Here is a 12,261-nt window from a genome sequence, read left to right on the forward strand (position 1 = left end):
ATCTTGGAGACTACATCCATGTTTTATAGTCCATGGTTGCACAAGAACAATATGCTTGTCTTACTAATAATATCAACAGCTTCTTCTAGGATTTTGCAATATTGTTAAAAGGTTAAAAGCCTGAGTTAAACAATTTCAAGGTTATTCATTAGCTGCAACCACAGCACCCTCAGGTGCATTTGAGTGCTAATTGAGAGCACATTAGCTTGGTGAAACAACACTGTTGCATCACACACCTGCAAAACATCTGGGCTCGTGATTAAATTGTACCGACATGATATTGGTACATCATGCAAATCTGTCTGTTCCATAAGTTAATGTTACCCCTTTCTCAAGATCCTTGAAGCAGTTCCAGTTGGATAGTAATATACAAAATAAACGCCATCAGCCAAAACAAGAAACTTTTCTAGTTGCAGCTGTCAGTAGTAGGAAGGTTAAGCTCCTGTGCTCAAAGAAAGTCCGCAGATGGTTTGATTCATGCATCAGTTGTTTGTTTGAATCAAATTTAAAAGTGGATCGGTTACAGTAAATTGGCTCAGCAGTGGCATAGAATCAAATGAGCCAATGTGCTTTGAATTACTGAACCTATAGCATTTGGCTCTGAATCACAGCAGTGAATCACATGAACCCTCCTCTGAATTGGCTGACAACTGTTTCTCCCACAAATGAGCAAATTAGTTTAAAAAGATAGTGTGTCCTCAATCTGGAAGTAACACATCTTACCGCTGATCTCAGTCAAAAACACATTTATTTAACATCCGCTGCAATCACACAACGCAACACGTATTGAGAATATTTCAAACAGTGTTGAGCATGTCCTTCCACACTGGAAGAATGGTTATTGAAATGTCATTTTGCACTCATGGTGGGGGACTGCTATGATTGGTGAAGCTCGATGGGAAACTTCCATGATTATTCAAATTTGCAGAACAGTTGCCGTGATTGGACCAAATTGCAATGTCGCTCAGAATATAACAGGGTTGGTTGAATTTATGTTAATTGTTGCAATCGTGACACTGCAACATCCTGGAGGGACAGATCGTAGACAAAATGCCAACATGGCTGAGGCATTTCATTTATATCAGATATTTCAGTTATTAGTTGGACACTAAAATGTTCCCTCATAAATGAAGAAATGATTTGCTAAGCCATTTCAAACTGATTTTCTCCATCCCGTGACACATGAAGACTGTAGTCACCCTCCCCTTTCCCCTCCAACCCTTTTCTTTGATCCCTCTATTATCTGCCCATCTGCTTTTCATCCCTCCATTTCTCCTTTGTCCTATTTTATCGCTCCATCTTTCTGGCCCTCCTCCTCATCGAATGAGGAATCAGACAGTATCTCTCTTAAGTGCCACTCCCCGTATTCATCCCTCTTCTGTTCTCCCCCCCATCTCTCCACCTCTTCTTTGATCTTCTTATTGCCCTGCTGAAGTGCTGTAACTTCTTGCCGGCCTCTTTTCATGGCAAGTTTTACTGCAGTTTATGGATGCTCAAATAAAATGAATCATCAACTTGAAGAGCCACAGTAAACCACCTGACACTCCCCAACAAAGGCCCAGCACTCGATAGAGCCCAAGTTACGACCAACATTAAATGAACCCAAAGTCACTGCCGAAGACCAGGGCGAATCAAGTCTTATCCAAGCCTGACAAATGGGCCATAAGGATTTTAAAACAGATGACTTCTATCTGTTTTTAGCGTAGTTTATTCTTGATTCTGGTATATGCATTCGGCTGGGTATTTTACTGCAGGTCAAATAAATAAACAGCACTAAACTATAAACATAAACCCATGATGTTCTTGCCTCAAGTAACACTCCATTTTTCTAGCACCATACCCCTCGTATCCTGATATTTATTCATACTGGGCAACTTTACAATCTCCATCCTTGAGTTTTCACTTCATAAAAAGCACTTCAATAAAAACGGCGTCTGTGTTCACTGATTATTTTGACATAAAAGGACATCATCTTATTTCTGAAACTCTCATCCCTGTTTGGCCTAATAAGCCTTCAGGCCAGTCTTGAGATTGGTACATGAAATTCAAATAAAATATTGTAGTTGTGGGTCATCGTCAAAGCAGCTCGACAATAATAGTGTATTAATCGACAATGCAAACAATGTGGCAATGTAAAAGGGGTCACTCATGTGATGAACCAACAGAGAATACAAACAGAAGTCTGCAGCTCTGCCCTGCTTCATGGAGCTTTATAGAGAGTTTCAACTCATTGTTCAGGCTGTCCGTCATCATAATTTTCAGCAGGCAGCTGTTTTCAGTAAAAAAGGCGAAAATAAAACCCGCTGCACAACACCTGCTCAGCATCAAATAGTAGACAGACAGTTAGTGTCACGCCCCATCCGATGGACCACCATGGGACCTTATAGCTGAAAAACTTTGTATGCTAGTGAATCAAGAAAGACAAAAACATTCATGATCTCGTTTGAATTTTGCCATGAATCAGACTTTTGATGTCTGTCAATTTAAAAGATCATTTTTCAACTTGAGAACAAACAAAGTTTGTCATAAAATCAAATATAAGACCGTGAAAATGTAATTATAAAGACACAAAACAAGATTATGTTGTATCTTTATGACAAAGATTATCTTTTTAATTGACAAACATCGTATGTGTGATTCATGGCACAATTCAAAATTCAAATGGGATCAAAAATGTATTTGTCTCTCCCAATTGGCTACTGTACCGTCTACGGCTTTTTCCAAAATAAGGTCCCATGAGGTCCTCCAGAAGGGGCGTGACTTTGGCTCTCTATAGTAGAGCATTTAGGCAGATAATTGTCTTGGGAGTCGGTAGGGACCAATAACAGAGCTGGGTGAATACTGAACTTAGATAAGCCTTGCTGGTAGCCACACACACAGCTCCATGATGTTGCTCTGTAACTGCTGGATAAAAAAGAAAAGTTTTAGCGAGTATCAACAAGCATGACTTGTTGCAGTTTTTTCTCAAATTGTGCTAACAGACCCCTTCCTAACATTTTTTTTTTTTAATGCCACACTTGGGGTTTTGGGACACAGTCCCCACACTGTTGTTGGGCTCTCCTTGCTCAGCTGAGCACATGTATGGCCCTTTGAGAGAGTGGCTTAACTGATTAACTAAACTTTCAGTCCCAAGGAGAAATACGAAAGCGAGTTTTGATCAGAAAAAGCCATAATTTTTTGCAGACAATGTTTGTATTGTGGGCAAAATCACATGTATTAACATAATACACAAATAAGACAGTTTGTGCACAAACAAACAAATCAAATCAACCAATTTGTGTCTCATTAGGCACAAAGCTGTTGTCTAAGCTGGGTGTATAGTTACAGTTGCAAGGAGTGATAACAGATAACCAATAAAACTTTTTAAAAAAAAGATACGTACACACGTCCTAGAAAAATAAATTAGGTGCTTGACATGTATGTTGATTTATAGTTCCTTGTAAACAATGACTACCTATGGCTACTTAAGAGGGGCTCTGGACAAACGAAGATGAAAAGCAGTGAGTATGAAACATCATTCAGTTCTTCTGTGCGGTCCTTTGCACTGGGTGCTTTCAGCATGCAGGCTACATTTATGGATTAATATGCCGGGACATACATCTCTGGGTATGATGTCACGTTGTGCCTGAGATCTGCGTTACCTCCAAGTTTGTTTCTCAATGGAACAAAACTCCCTTTTGGCTCTAATAAGATCAAATTTATTACATCCAAAAATCATTTAGCAGTTGGGCGACGAGGAGCTGATGGCAAAACAGTTTGGAATTATCTCAACATCACTCATGCCCAATTATCAAGAAATGATCTCGTAATTGTGAAAAAGGATGTCATTATTACGAGAGAAATATACTCTCATAAAGGTCATCCTGCCTACACACTGTCCTGGCATCTGGACAGGCGCAGGGTGAATATCAATTACTGTCAGATTCACAGAGGGAGACCTCAGAGCTGATCCTGCCAGGTTTAAAATATGCTCCAGGCCAGCTCCTGAGCCAGCGCCATCGCTCAAACATTTCAGAGGATTCACATCAACATTTGGAAAGCCCAACCCTTGAGGAGCTTTTCCAAATGTGCCCTTAGTTAATTAGAGGGGCTGTTTGAATAACGTCACAGGAGAAAAAAATTCCCAGCATTTCAAATAAAACGTTTACAAGAATAAATCACAATTCTACATCTCATCTGCATTTTATTATTGTGTGTTAAAACTATACATTTTAGAGTGACTTTTTATTGTAACCCTCTCAAGGCATTTACCCGTGTAATAATCATGCTATTTAATTAGCATCTCACTGAATAGATTGTATCAGCAAAGGAAAAGGGCTCACTAACAAGTTTTAGAGAAAAGTATGCTACCATTCTAACACATGCAGAAACATGCATTATTACATTTTGCATTACTTATTTAGACTTAAGTGTATTTACTTCAGCCTGCCTTTAAACCCCATCATATAGTCATTAACCTGATATTCTGACCCTAAAACAACCTTGTACCGGCTCCACCAACTTTTAGAGATACGTTCATGAAGTTCTGTGGTACCTCATGGACCTCAAAAAACAGTGATGTCACTCTTTGTCCCTGTGTCTAACTTCTTTCAGTGGACAACTCTCTTACTAGCATCACGTCATCCTGTCTGGGGGGACTGATGCTGAAATATAAATGAAGGACAGTTTTAACGCTAGAAGAGTCTGTGTGTGTGTGAGTTTGTGTGTGTGTGTGCACAGGCATTTGTAGGCTATGTGCGTGCACTTCCTAAGAAGGCTAAGTGTTTCACAGTTATGTGATTTAATCAATAGTACAGGGACATTTGCACTTGTCATTACACTCTAGGAGGGTACAAGTGTTCAGACTTCCTAATGAAGTCAGACGACTCCCCATTATAACATTTTGGAAAAGACATTCTGAAAGATATAAATGACCAGCGTGTTGCATTTAGGCTTCTGTTTGTAGACTGAGTCATCTTCATTTCTGTCCATATAAATCTGACTCTCATCAATGTAAATGAACTGTTTAGTTTCAGTACAAGATACACATTGTACTACATTTAACACTGAATTGGGACTCAGTAGAGCATCTACCTCCTCCAAGGCCCAACGCCGCCCTTTTTGTTCTCACTCATAGATACCAGTCAATTTAATGCGCCAATTTTTTTCGTCAAGATCCATGCATTGTTCCCTAAGAAATAAGCAAAAATGGAGAAAAACGCCCCATCTCGCAGTGTCAAAGAAAGTGAGAGAATAATTCCTGGATCCGTCCTTTTATCCAGATCCACACCAAAAGTTACTGGGGTCTATTCTGGGCTGAGACTCATCCTCCATCCAAGTTTCATGGAAAACCGTTATGCAGTTTTTGTGTAATCCTGCAGACAAACCAACCAACAAACAGACATGGGTGAAAACACAACATCCATGGCGGAGGTATTAAAGGAGATGCTCATTATTTTCTCTGATTGGTCAGAGCACACACACCTGACCCAGCACCGCTCACAACAACAGAGCAGCTGTGCTAAATCAAGTCTTACGTGCCAAACTAGCTGCCAGGTATTAATTATGCAAATGTGTCGGAATTAAAGGCGGGACTACTGGCAAGGTGTTTCAGGCTCTTCAGGAACAGTGTTTTCTGTGGGAGAGAGGAGTACTCGTTGGTGCAGAGTTTGGGTATTTTAACATTGAAGACCTTTAACATGCCCAAGAAACTATATACTGTAACACACACAGAAAAAAACACAAAAGCATCATTTCCTTTAATGTTTCTATAAGCAAAGTAAAAAATGTTACATTTTGAATGAAGTTTGGTTTGTGATATTTTTTTTAACTTAAATATCGCAAAACCTCTCAGACTTCATTTACACTGACTCTTCTGTTGTGAGCAGTGGTAGTCCAGTGATCCAGACATTGCACTGTCAGGGTTAATGGCTTTTATCCTGCTGGGCCAATCAATAATAAAAAGGGACTGAAAGGTGCATTGGCAAAAAGCATCCACAAAAAAAAAAAAAAAATGAACATGTGTGAAACTCTTCTGAGAAAGCTTCATAAAATCCTCTTTGTGGCGCTCCACCCATTCCTCTGAGGGCCAGCTGGATGATGGAGAGAGTCGGGGTGAGCAGGTGAGAGAAGAAGAGAGTCTGACACACAATGGCAGAAATGGATGCTAGACAGATGATGAAAAAGTAAAAGAACAAAAAGAACTGAGAGAGCAGAGCACGTATCATGGAGGGAAAAGAAAAAGGAGTCAGTGAGCAGAAGAAAAGTGTGGTTATCAGGGCGCCCCAGCCTCGGCAAATATAATGTAGCAGTACCGTAACAGGCAGTATGGTGGAAGCCCCATTTGCATTGAATGAGAGGCGGCAGCCAAAACCTGCTGGCTGGACATGCATCCAGATGAGGAGAAGCCGAAAACCTCCACTTCTGTCCTTTTGTTTACCTGTCTCGCTCTCTCGCTTCCTGTCTCTATGAAGCAATTTAAACTCCCAATGACATAATTCACCTTTTATTTCCGTATTCTCTTCTGTGTCAGACTTCTCAGTTTCTTTGTCTAACGACTGCCATTATCTGCTTCATTTTACCTCATTTTTCTTCCCTTTTCTTTTGAGTTAAAGGTTCCCAGGTTGACAGAAATCTAATGGAACTCTCACAATGTTGTGTGTGTTACTGTCTGTGTATTCAATTCTTACCTAAAGGAGCTTCAGCAGTATCTCCTCTCATCAAACTGATACTCGTACGTTTTATTGAATTTCTGCTTTATCGAATTTATTGAATTTAATTTAAGGCACATCTTATATTCTCTTACCCCTGCATGAGAGACAGAGCGAGGGAAGGGAGGTCAGAGATGTTTTTATAATATAATATTTGTAATGGAGAGACAGACATGGAGATACAAAAGCTGGAGGGGGAAGGGAAACCTCTGAACTACTGACAAAAACTGACAAACCCTGGATCCAACTTCTCAATCAAATTCAAACTGAGTATAATTTGTCGTAAGTAACACACACTTACCAAGGAACAGGAAAAATCTGGTCGTATATCAGTCTTTGCAAAAAGGAAATAGCCTACATGTGCAGTATGTTGTCGGCCCATCCTCACAGCCAATGCGTCACAGACAGCAGTCTGCTAAGTGGCCCAATGCTTTAAAGTTTGATGCTGTAGCGTCACGTCTTGAAGCTTCCCTCTATTGCAGTGATATGGAGGGTGAAAAAGTCCAAGTCAGGGGTTAGCTGGGGTGGTTGGGTGGGTCATTCACATGACTTTCCCTCTAGAGACTGTGGTTCATGTCCTTTCTGTGACCTGCAGTTAATATTAATTTGTTTTTAATCTATGTAACGTCAGTAAGTGAACATACATAATGACTTCATTGGTGTTAGTTATTTTAAACCAAAGTATGATCTTTTCCTAACCCTGATCAAGTTTTATTTTTATTTTTTTTGCCTTACCTTAACCAAGTAGTTTATTTTGCTTAACGTTTACCAAACAGCAACCATTTGACAACATTGAGAATCAGAAATCAGAATAAGAAATACTTTATTGATCCCCATGGTGGAAATTGCGTATGCTAATAACGTATAATAATGTTAATAACACTCCAAAACGTATAATATGTCATTTAATGCAAACCTTTTTCTTTTGAAAGTGTAACCAGACATTGTATGTTATGTATTGCAGAGCCTTTATTTTGGAAGTCTAATGGGGCATTGACTATGACATATCAGTGATAACTTAACTGTGGAGTAGAGTGTCACAGTTTGAAGCTTAAGGCCACTGACTGAGCCAAAGTGAGAACTTGTTGATGTTGTTTATCAACAGACTGAAGAAAATATCATCATAATCGATTTCACCCAGCTTGTTTGCACATACAGAAAAATAAAAAAGTTACCTAAGAACAGACTGGAGAGGTTATTATGGTAATGACACAGTCTAACGATTTGGCATCCTTGAACCTCCATATTGACTTCTTAATTAATGAATCGTTCCTGGTTAATTGAGTGAGCTGACTCACAAGCCACAGCAGCACTATAAACCAGTGAGCCATTCAGCATGTTGTAATGTTCTTCAGACAGATAATCTAAGAATGTCTCTGCAGGTGTATCACTGTTTGGATTTATGCCCCTGTTCTTAAATTTCTAACCAAAACGGTTGTTCTCATTAAGGTGTTGTTATGTCATGCAGCTATTTAACATCAGTAAAATATGTTTTGTTGGAAGTGTTAATATTTGTTATAATTATTAGTAGGACAGTGTATGTTCACAGGACAGAAAACCAAATTGACTTAATTGTTTTTTTTTTTATCTTTTACGGTTTTTGCAGCGGACCACTTCTGCCACAATTGTTTTTCTGGATATGTGACACTGACAAAAACAGGCACTTGAATATGGGTAAGTATAATGGCAATAGCCCCAAAACAGTTTCTGTATTAACTTGGGAAAGCAAGAAGTGACAATTGGATACAAATTAGAAAGGGTGATTTTGTGAGGAGCTCGGAGGGCCTGTGTATTTCGAAATCTAAACTGAAAACCACTTGATGCCACATCAAGGACCCATCAAGGTTCATTTAGCTCAGAACTGAGAGCAGAATACGGTTCCACAGAGTGAGAAAGAGCTGGGAGCTTATCAAAATTTTTTCATTACTGCCTGAGCTCTCTGAGGGTTGTCTTTTATGTTATGGATCAACAGGCTTTCAAAGCAAATGAATAGACGATGGAGTGTGACTGAGGAATCTGAAGGGAGAAAGTAAAAATACAGTAGAGGAAGAAAGAAATAGTGTACATGTTAATATATTCTGAAGCATTACTTTGAGAGACAGAGGGGAGAACTATGTCAAGTAAAGTTCAGAGGGAGTCTGTTAAAAACAGTGGATGAAGTACAGAATGGAAACAGAAGAATTAATCTAATTCTAATTAACAAGCTGCTGCAGCTACTGTTATGGCTTGCAAAAAGATGAGGACCCAAATGCAGACACCAGAGTCAGGTTAAGAAACAAAAAGTGAGCTTTAATATCGTGAGCTGTGGTCCCGGCAACAACACTGACAAACCAGGCTGGGGAAAATCCAAAAGACTAAAGAGAAATACAAAAACTACATAAAGTTCAAACCAGGATGGAACAAGCAGGGCTGCAAAAACACAAGGGCAGAGAACACAGGGAGCAAACGCAGAGACACTAGGAACAAAACAGGAAGGGAGAACAGAGAACACAGGAGACCTGGACTGACGTCGGGGAACAAACAGGTACTACAGGTGAAGAAGAACTAAAAAAACTATACATTGTCCAGCTAAGAATTAGATTCTGCAACTGCATGGCTTACTTTTCACCTAAAATGTCTATAAAAACAAATTTCAATGAGCTATTTTTGTAAAATAAGAGAAAGTTTCCATGTTGGTCAGGTTTGGAATGCCGGAGCAGCAGCCCACGAGTGGCGTTCGTCCAATCAGGTGCAGCCAGCAAGTTTTTGCACAGTTGTTGGAGGGTGTAGCCTGTTTTGGTCAAGCGTGCAAAGCTGGGAAGCACCCATGTACCCCCATGTGCCCCCATGTGAAATGACGTCCCTGTGGACACGTACCGTAAGGGAAAATCACAGGTTTACACAGGGACTAATTAACAAATGAAACACGTGTACACAGAAAAGGGGCAGGAAAGAGACAAAGACAGGAAGTGGAAAGTTACAAAAAGACACATGATGAAGAATACTACAAAATAAAACAGGAAACATCTAAACTGACTACTGTGTGTACATGTTTCTTGTTTCATTGGGGTGGTTAGTAAACACAAAGTGCTTGTTTGTCCTTTGAAATTCTGATTTCATGGAATTAACAGAATTAATTGGTGAATGTATTGTAGGAACACATGTCCATCGCCTCTGCATTCCATTGAGGTTTTGTTCTTGCATTAATTACTCCTCTCATCTGCAAGCTGACTGTTTTCAGGAAAGAGACGCCGTGAAGTCTCTCACCTCTTCACCTGACTTGTTTTGCTTTCAATGAAACCGTCAGATGGACGCTTCACAGGAGAACCCCTCTCCTTTATTTACAGCTTTGAATAACCATTTGTCCTCTTCCCCCACTCAAGATATTTACACTCCTTTCTCTCAGGTCGGTCAAGTTCATCATCAAATGAATCCACTCTCCAGAGTAAAAGTACTCTGGGCTTCTTCTCTGTTTTTCTAGCCCTCCTGCCCAAATGGTTTACGACTATGCTTCTCTTATCACACATTCCAACCTATAATGGTTTCTGCACTCATCCAGATTTCAAGCAAGTTCTAAAATACCATTAAACCAGGAACTCATCCTCTTAATTTTAACAGATTAGGATTCAGTAAAAGAAGTTCATAAAACTGATCTTTTTCCCGTTTTTCTACGATTAAGATTGACTGAGACCAAGTTTTAATGTTTAAAATGTCCTGTGCTCCGTGGAACCACAGCGCCTCCTGACAGTGAGTCCTGGTACAGTTGGACGAGCTGTTTAAGAAATATTCTGTTTAATATGTTTATTGTTATCACCAGTAAATGTCTCTGATATATTTTTTGTTTTAACAAGTATTAAGCTAGAACTAGGAGAAATATGTATAAGTGATCAATTCTACCAGTTCTACCTACTGTACATTCAAGTGTGTTTTCTTTTACGTTTTAATCAAGTTTTAATTCCTTTTGAATGTTAAGTGATTTTAATCATGTCATAAACCTTTTCATGATAGACAAAGTACATCTATTGAGCCATGGTGAGATTCTGTGAAAGGTGAAGCACGGTTTTGAAACGTTTAAAACTATAGTTTAGTTTGAGTGAGTTCCTGTGAATTTTCACACTTTATACTATCTACTTGGAGACAAAAAAGCCGGCAGCCCTGCCCCCAGGCACGCCCGCCATTTGGAGACAACAAAACGGAGAGACATCACTTCTCTCCAGGCTTAGTCTTACTCTTACTCCTGAAACTTACTTTTGAAACTCTCATCTTTAATTTTTCCGCTCTTTACTTTTACTTTGAAACACACTTCAAGACTAGTTGAAGCGTGTATTAGTCAAGTCAGAGCCTGAGAACCACTCGAAGCAACGAAGAAGAACATCTTTATTAAAATCATCATCACGACACTACAGCAACTTGCTGTGTCTGAAACCGTGCAAGCGGTTTCCAACGAAAGACAGACTCTTTGACAAGCCCCCAGCGCTCGCTAGCGGTACCACCCCACTGGGCATTGGGCATTGCGCTCTTCCTAAGACATCGGACTGAGGTCGCCAACCGGCGGATACCGGACGAGCTGACACTCGGCCATTGGACCGGGACTGCCAGCTAGAGTCGCAAATCATCGGAGGAAACCCGCCACCGCTGACTCCACAACTCTGCTAAGAAAGTAGGATCTCCATCACTCATAACAGCTGGATTCACACATGATACATGAGATGGTGTCTATGGCTCTGATTCTGATCTTTTAGTTCCAGAGAAATTCGGTTAGGATTTTGGTAGTATTTAAATTACTCCCGTAATATTTAAATGCTTCAACCTAACTCGTGATCTCACCATCAGCCATATTCCACTAATAACCCATTACTTAGTCATTCCACATTTCCTGTTACCTGTTGTTATTCATTTAAAGTGCCATTTCATTTATTTAATCTGAATTGTTAGTCAATAAACATATTTAACCGTATGCCGTTGTCTGTGCAGGTTTGTTTTTAATGTGGAGAACCGATTGAAACTGTGTAGAAGTCACTACTTCATTTATGAGATTGAATAAATTTATCTGAAATTGATTAGAATTGTTACAAGTTAACCTTGTCCAGTCAAATTTGATTAATTACCTCCAGATTATTCAAATAGACAAAACAACGGAGGTGGTGCCCCATTTAAAACTGCTTTATTAATCACCAGTGATTGGCACTGCAATATGAATGACTTTGGGGAGTTGTGGTAAATCTTAAAAGTTAATTTTTACCTCAAATATGAATATGTTCAAGTGTAAATTTAGCATGGATTCAAAATCACATTTTGCCTGAGCGCACTGAGCAATGAGATAAAAAAAAAAGTGACATTTATTATAAATTGCATTTTACTTCTCTGTGATGATTTGGACTTTCTTTGAAATTAGGACATTATCATTTAATTGAAATAACAAGATTTTGAAATCTGTAATGAATTATTCTGCCAAAGTGTCCTCATAATTTAAACTGTTGAAATGATGGATGAGGGCCATCACTCGCAGTTTGAACTGGGCGTAACGACACAAAACACCCAAGAAACATGGCAAAGAAAGGCTTACCAGAGTGTTATACATGCACACGTGGAC

Source organism: Pagrus major, chromosome 12 (genome assembly GCF_040436345.1).
Source record: "Pagrus major chromosome 12, Pma_NU_1.0".
Lineage (NCBI taxonomy): Eukaryota > Metazoa > Chordata > Actinopteri > Spariformes > Sparidae > Pagrus > Pagrus major.